General features: G+C 39.6%; 1 pseudogene; it reads left to right on the top strand.

The window, feature by feature from the left end:
- Positions 1-6,852: 6,852 nt before the first annotated feature.
- Positions 6,853-7,797, top strand: LOC129629063 (olfactory receptor 52B4-like; annotated as a pseudogene).
- The last annotated feature ends 286 nt before the right edge of the window (positions 7,798-8,083 follow it).

Raw genomic sequence — 8,083 nt, 5'->3', positions numbered from 1 at the left:
TTTCTCCATACTTCCTTTTCTTTATATTCATGAACAGCTTGTGAATAAGTGCCTTTGGTAGACAGGTGATGTATGCTTTTTGAGCCAACTATAAAATTATGATGAGATGGCTGTGAGGATGGAAACAAATATCAAGCAGTTGAATATCGAGAGCTTGGCTGTCCATTAGGGTAGCCAAGAGGTTCTGGTGGCTCTTGAACACTTGTCTGAATTGAGATGTATCATACATATAAATTGCACACTAAGATTTTGAAGACAGTACAAAAAAAATGATGTTAAATATCTTAGTATCTTTCACATTATAGATAGCAATGATAATGGGCTTCCCAAGTGGCTCAAGAGGTGAAGAATTTGCCCGCCATGCAGATGACCTGGCTTTGATCTCTCGGTCAGGAAGATTCCCTGGAGAAGGGAATGGCTAGCCACTCTTAATATTCTTATCTGGAGAATCCCGTGGACAGAGGAGTCTGGCTGGCTATACCGTCCATGGGGTCACAGAGTCAGACATGTCTGAAGCGACTTAACACCCACATACTCATTCACAGTAGTGAAATAGTTCAGTTGAATCAGATCAGATCAGGTCAGTCGCTCAGTTGTGTCCGACTCTTTGTGACCCTATGAATTGCAGCATGCCAGGCCTCCCTGTCCATCACCAAATCCCGGAGTTCACTGAGACTCAACGTCCATCGAGTCAGTGATGCCATCTCATCCTCTGTCCACTTCTCCTCTTGCCCCCAATCCCTCCCAGCATCAGAGTCTTTTCCAATGAGTCAACTCTTCGCATGAGGTGGCCAAAGTACTGGAGTTTCAGCTTTAGCATCATTCCTTCCAAAGAAATCCCAGGGCTGATCTCCTTCAGAATGGACTGGTTGGATCTCCTTGCAGTCCAAGGGACTCTCAAGAGTCTTCTCCAACAACACAGTTCAAAAGCATCAATTCCTCAGCGCTCAGCCTTCTTCACAGTCCAACTCTCACATCCATACATGACCACAGGAAAAACCATAGCCTTGACTAGACGGACCGTTGTTGGCAAAGTAATGTCTCTGCTTTTGAATATGCTATCTAGGTTGATCATAACTTTCCTTCCAAGGAGTAAGCGTCTTTTAATTTCATGGCTGCAGTCACCATCTGCAGTGATTTTGGAGCCCAGAAAAATAAAGTCTGACACTGTTTCCACTGTTTCCCCATCTATTTCTCATGAAGTGATGGGACCAGATGCCATGATCTTCATTTTCTGAATGTTGAACTTTAAGCCAACTTTTTCACTCTCCACTTTCACCTTCATCAAGAGGCTTTTGAGTTCCTCTTCACTTTCTGCCATAAGGGTGGTGTCATCTGAATATCTGAGGTTATTGATATTTCTCCCGGCAATCTTGATTCCAGCTTGTGTTTCTTCCAGTCCAGCATTTCTCATGATGTACTCTGCATATAAGTTAAATAAGCAGGGTGACAATATACAGCCTTGACGTACTCCTTTTCCTATTTGGAACCAGTCTGTTGTTCCATGTCCAGTTCTAACTGTTGCTTCCTGACCTGCCTACAGATTTCTCAAGAGGCAGATCAAGTGGTCTGATATTCCCATCTCTTTCAGAATTTTCCACAGGTTATTGTGATCCACACAGTCAAAGGCTTTGGCATAGTCAATAAAGCAAACATAGATGTTTTTCTGGAACTCTCTTGCTTTTTCCATGATCCAGTGGATGTTGGCAATTTGGTCTCTGGTTCCTCTGCCTTTTCTAAAACCAGCTTGAACATCAGGAAATTCACGGTTCACATATTGCTGAAGCCTGGCTTGGAGAATTTTGAGCGTTACTTTACGAGCATGTGAGATGAGTGCAATTGTGTGGTAGTTTGAGCATTCTTTGGCATTGCCTTTCTTTGGGATTGGAATGAAAACTGACCTTTTCCAGTCCTGTGGCCACTGCTGAGTTTTCCAAATTTGCTGGCATATTGAGTGCAGCACTTTCACAGCATCTTCTTTCAGGATTTGGAATAGCTCAACTGGAATTCTATCACCTCCACTAGCTTTGTTCATAGTGATGCTTTCTAAGGCCCACTTGACTTCACAGTCCAGGATATCTGGCTCAGTTGTATGGTAGGTAGTAAATGGTTATTTTTTTTTTTTAACTGCCAAACTATTTTCCAAAGTAATTATGCCATTTAACATCTGCTTTATCATTGTAGAAGTTATTCTACATCCTTGCTATAACTTGATTTTGTTTAAGTGTTTTAATAGATGCACAAGTGAAATGTCTCATTGTAACTTGAATCTGAATTTCTCTGATGCCTAGGGATGCTGAATATCTTATTTTTCTTTCTTGTTGTCAACTGTGTATTTTTTTTTTTTTTGATGAAGTGTCTTTTCAAGTCTTTGATCATTTTTCTTTAATTGTTGCTTATTTTCTCATTACTGAGTTTTGAGTTGTTTTTTATACATTCTTGATATGTTTCTCATTATATATATGCTTGCATATATCTTCTAATATTTGTCTTTTCTCTTTATTTACTCTATTTATTAAGAGTCTTTCAAAGAGGATGAGTTCTTAATTTTAATAATGTCCAAATTAGCAAGTTTTTCTTTTATGGATCTTGATTTTGATGTTTTATCTAAGAACGTTCCTAACAAAAGGTCGCAAAGAATTTTTCTTTAGTTTTCTAGAAGTTTAGATTTTATACTAAGTCTATGAACTGCTTTGAGATTTAAAAAAGAAAATAGTGCAAGGTATGTGTCAAAATCCATGTCTTTGTATATGGATCCAATCATTCCAAGCACTATTTGTGGAAAAGACATCCCTTTCCATTGAAATTGCTTTGTAGCTTCATCATGTCTCAATTGGTCATATATATGTGAATCTTTTTCTGGATTCTCTCCTTTCCCATTTATCTACTTATCTATCTGGATATCAGTATTGTATGTATTGGTTATTGTGGTTTCATAATATATCTTGAAATAAGTTAGTATTAAATTTTCTATCTTTTGTTCTTTTCCAAATTTGCTTTCACTATTCTATATCTTTTGAAGTCACATGTGCTGTTGTGCCTTGATTGACCTCATTATGATCTCTGTCCACATGGTCTTTTATTCATCTATCCTAGGCTTTCTGAATGGCTACTGGGTTCCAAGAAGGCAAATGAAAGCTGCAAGGTCCATATGCCCTGGAATTCACACATCACTTCAAACTTATTCTGTTGATCAAAGCAACTCACAAGGCCATCTCTAATTCAGAGGGTTGAAGATTAGGCTACTGCTCATGTATAGGGGAGTGGCATGTGTGCACAGCAGATGGAACAATGCCAGCCATTTTTGTACATGGTCAACCACATTTGGTTAAGTAGCAGGTTGATAATGTTCAAAAACTTGACCATACACTCTGCTGGAAAGATTATGAGAAAAAAGACACTAACTGGAGTAGGTTGCCATTTTCTTCTGCAAGGGCTCTTCCTGACTCAGATTGAACCCACATCTTCCTCATTGCAAGCAGATTCTTTTATCCCTGGGCCATCAGGGAAGCCCCTGTACACTGCTAGTGACAATCAAAAACGCTGCAGTCACGAGGAGGGGATTTTCAATATCTAGTAAAACTAGTATACAAATGCAGCTATTGTTTGACCGAGGTAATTGTGTTTCTAGTAATTAACCTTAAGATTTATTAATAGAATTAACCAACTAAAGAAGAAAGAAAAAATGAAAAGGTTCTTTGATAATAATGCAACCGTATCACAAGATCACATGTAGTTGGGATCCCAAAGTGAAATGAGAGAAAGACTGAAATCTGGCAGCTTAGGTAAAAATCAAAAATTTACATGTTCAAAACTCTTGAAAAACTTCATGGTATAAAAAACAAGGAACGCTACATCTAGATACATCACAATCAAAAATTAACAAATTGAAAATACTCAATGCAGTTAAAGGAGGCAGGGAAGAGAAATACAAATGTCCAAGTTAATAAAGACTCACGACTCTTCTATGAATTATTAAGCATGCATTTTTATATTGCCTCAGGTAATAGTTAAACATAATTCATGACTCAAATTTGAAACTTATAAAAACTCAGGGGATGAATACTGTATAACTTCAGTGTAATCCTTTTCATGACTAGCAAAACTTGAAAAATCATTGGTGCCTTCACATTACAACTATTTATATTCCTGTTGAAAATAGATTTCATATGAATTAAAATGAGCCTGTAGCAAGGCTAGATTAGGTAGAAAAGGCTTTTATATCAGAAAAACCTGAGAAAAGCAAAAATGAAGAGAAGTAGAAGAAAGAGTGGCAGATAGGCAACGGTCATAGAGATTTAGCCCACGTGGGAAGAGGGTGAGGCTGGTAGAGACAGCTCTGTCCCTGGAGTCCTGATGTGCTCCCCTCAAGGGCTCCACAAAGGAAGATAAACAACCCTACTCCTGACCGTCACATAACAGATCCCCTGTCTGTCTGATCCTATAATCTCAGCCAAAAGCTGGTGAGTGAATTCAATATCTGTTGAGTGGGTTGTTCCAGAATCAAGGAAGGACTGTGTGTGTGTGTTACTTGCTCTATCATGTCCAACTCTGAGACCCCATGGACTAGCTCGCTTGGCTCCTCTGTCCATGAAGTTCTTCAGGCAAGAATACTGGAGTGGGTTGCCATTCCCTTCTCCGGGAGATCTCCCAACTCATGGATTAAACACAGGTCGCCTGCAATGCAGCAGATTTTTTACCATTTGAGCCACCAGGGAAGACCCAGATAAGGACTGGGCCAGTGTCATGTCCCAGACAGGCCAGCAGGGACAGGACTCTTGGAGACTATTGATATATGTGGACAAGGAATGGTAAAGACCAGAGGTGCAGATCTGATTGGTTATAGCAGATGTGGGGAATGGAATCTGGAAAGGGATGTTGAGAGCATGTAGGGGCTAGATGAAGGATCCTGAAGTGTGGTAAATAATGAGAAAGAATTCAATAAAATGACAAGTATCCTAATAATTAGATGAGAGATGAGAAAACAGAAAACATAATTACTTAGACTATAGTCTCCTCTTGGAAAACCATGAAAAGAGCCCTGAGAATGGCAGGAGACTGTGGTCACCTACCCTGTACCAGACATTTTAAGGAGCTTTGAGGAAACAGGGAATTTTGAAAGATATGAGAACTAGGAGCCAATTTTCCTCCCCAGAATGATAAATCAGGGTCACTAAGAGGAGGAGCTGGAGTCGAAGAAATAATGAGCATAAAATATACCTTAGCCACTGAGATAGATATTTTAAGATATCCCTTAAATATTCTCAGAAACCCCAAGAAGAGAGTATTCATTGTTTGGCTCCATTTCTCTTCATTCTGTGAAAGGTAGATCACCATGGCTGTCTTCTCAGAAGTATCATCCAGGTCCATTACACCTGGAACATTTTACAAAATTCATCTGCTTACATATCCACCATTCTCTCAAATCATCTGTCTAAATAGGACTCAGGCACCTGGTATAATGCCTGAAATATAGTCACTGCTCAAAATGTACTTGTTGAATGATTAAGCTCATGGATGAAGAAAAGTGTTTAGTAGGAAGTAATTGATGAAATCATATATTCATTTCTATACACTGAAGAATATTCCACGTACCAACTACTGCAACCTCCTGCCCTCCAGCAATAAATTCTTTCTTTTTCCAATTTCATTTATTTCTAAGTTTAGCCCTTTAAAGTGGGAACATCAGGGGTGCCTCATCTCTGCCATGGAAACCCTGTCTATGTAACCCCTTAAAACTTTCATGACTCCCTTCACAAGTAAGCAAACTGTAGGTAGTGGAGTTAGAAGATCTAAATTCATTTCTATCAATTGTTGATTGTGAAATTTGACAGGTGATTCATAGTCTCTGAGTCTCACTTTTCTTAGGTGTGAAACAGAGATAACATCCACTTCCTAGAGTGGATTTCTACTCCCTACATAAAGAATACATAACATTAACCTGCATACTACAATCCCTGGTATAAAACAATGCTTAATAAATATCAGTGACTTTTTGTGGCTTTATTATATTTAGACCCATTCTACTTCTGGAATATGAATAATCTTTTAGAACCAGACTCTTCAGTCAAGTACTAATAAACTTTCACAGGTAATCCTTCTAAACTGGTATCATTGTACACTACTTGCTCCAAGACATCTAATGGCTACTCCCCACGTTAAAGATGGAGTCTAAGTGTAAGTTGTGATCAAGGCCTTTAACAATCATGGATATCTGCCTGTTCAACCCCCTATGAAAATCTTAAGTGCCTGTTACTATGTGCTGGAAGTGTTCCAGGAGCTTCCTTTATTGCAGTAATCTATATATTTACCTTGTGTTGTGCTATCATATGTCTCACTTCTCATTCATAATTTATGATAAGCTCATCATTTCAAGGTCAAGTTCAAGTGTCAATATGTTAACAGGTTTATCAGACATGAAGACTGATTTCTTCCTTGTACTTAAATTTTCTCTTTGAAAGAGAAATACATATAATAGCATCTCTTTGTTTAGTTGGAGGTAAGTGTAGTTGGCTATCACTCAATGGCGCGCAGACCATATTCTTTCACCCTTGCCTATTTCCTATGATTTGCATGTTCAAAAAAGATGGAGAGTATGAGATAGGCCAAAAGCTCCTGGTATATTTGTCACAAAGTGTGTTTGTATGGTGGTGGTGGTTTAGTTGCTAAGTCGTGTCTGACTCTTGAGACTCCTTGGACTGTAGCCTGCTGGACTCCTCTGTCCATGGACTTCTCCAGGCAACGATACTGGAGAGTGTTTGTATGATCCCTCTTAATAAATATATTAAAGAATATATATTTTCCTCGATCTCTGTGAATAGGAAGTGCAGTCCCATGTCATCTGCTCCAGGTATGACTGCTTCTAACCACAGCAGTGTTAGCCGCACATTCTTCCACTTGCTGGGCATCCCTGGCCTTGAGGACCAGCATGTGTGGATCTCCATCCCCTTCTTCATTTCCTATGTCATCGCCCTGCTTGGGAACAGCCTGCTCATCTTCATTATCTTCATGGAACGGAGCCTCCATGAACCCGTGTACCTCTTCCTCTGTATGCTGGCTGGAGCAGACCTTGTCCTCTCCACATGCGCAGTCCCTCAGGCCTTGGCCATTTTCTGGTTCAATATGAAGGAGATCTCCCTGGATCACTGCATCACTCAACTTTTCTTCATCCATTCCACCTTCATCTCTGAGTCGGGGATCTTGCTAATGATGGCATTTGACCGCTATATTGCCATATGCTACCCTCTGAGATACACCACTATTCTTACACACACACTAATTGGGAAAATCGGTACGATTGCCTTTCTGAGAAGTTATGGTACAATTTTCCCCATAATATTTCTTTTGTAAAGGTTGACTTTTTGCCAAAGTAATGTCATTCCACACACCTATTGTGAACATATTGGCTTGGCCAAATATGCTTGTAATGACATTCGAGTGAATATCTGGTATGGGTTTTCTATCCTCATGTTAACAGTGGTCTTAGATGTCCTATTAATTTTTGTTTCTTACATTCTGATTCTCCATGCTGTCTTCCACATCCCTTCCCAAGATGCTCGTCACAAGGCTCTCAACACGTGTGGCTCCCATGTCTGTATCATCATTCTCTTTTATGGGCCTGGAATCTTCACAATCCTTACTCAGAGGTTTGGCCGCCACATTCCACCTCATATCCACATCTTGTTGGCTAATGTCTGCATGCTTGCTCCACCTATGCTGAACCCCATCATTTATGGGATCAAGACCAAGCAGATCTGGGAGCAGGTAGCCCATGTGTTGTTTACAAAGCAGAAATAACTTTAGCACAAGATGTGAGTTTTCAGAATCTCTAGCTATCTGTGAAGAAGTCTATGAAGTGGTGGGAGGGATCAGCTGAAACACTAGGAAATAGCTCAGTGAGTCCTGTCTGAGATCAAGTTCACTCCGAGATTGCAGAATTTAGTTTTCTGTTGTCAAAACAACCTGGCAGAGTGAAGCCATGTTTGACTAAGTAAGCGACCTCCTTCAAAGACCCTGGAACAGGACGGATTGATTTTCAGAAGTCATCTATAATTAATAACACTATAGTATAATCTTCAGAATT

This window comes from Bubalus kerabau, chromosome 15 (genome assembly GCF_029407905.1).
Source record: "Bubalus kerabau isolate K-KA32 ecotype Philippines breed swamp buffalo chromosome 15, PCC_UOA_SB_1v2, whole genome shotgun sequence".
In the NCBI taxonomy this organism is placed as follows: domain Eukaryota; kingdom Metazoa; phylum Chordata; class Mammalia; order Artiodactyla; family Bovidae; genus Bubalus; species Bubalus kerabau.
This window is presented reverse-complemented; position numbering and strand designations above follow the sequence as displayed.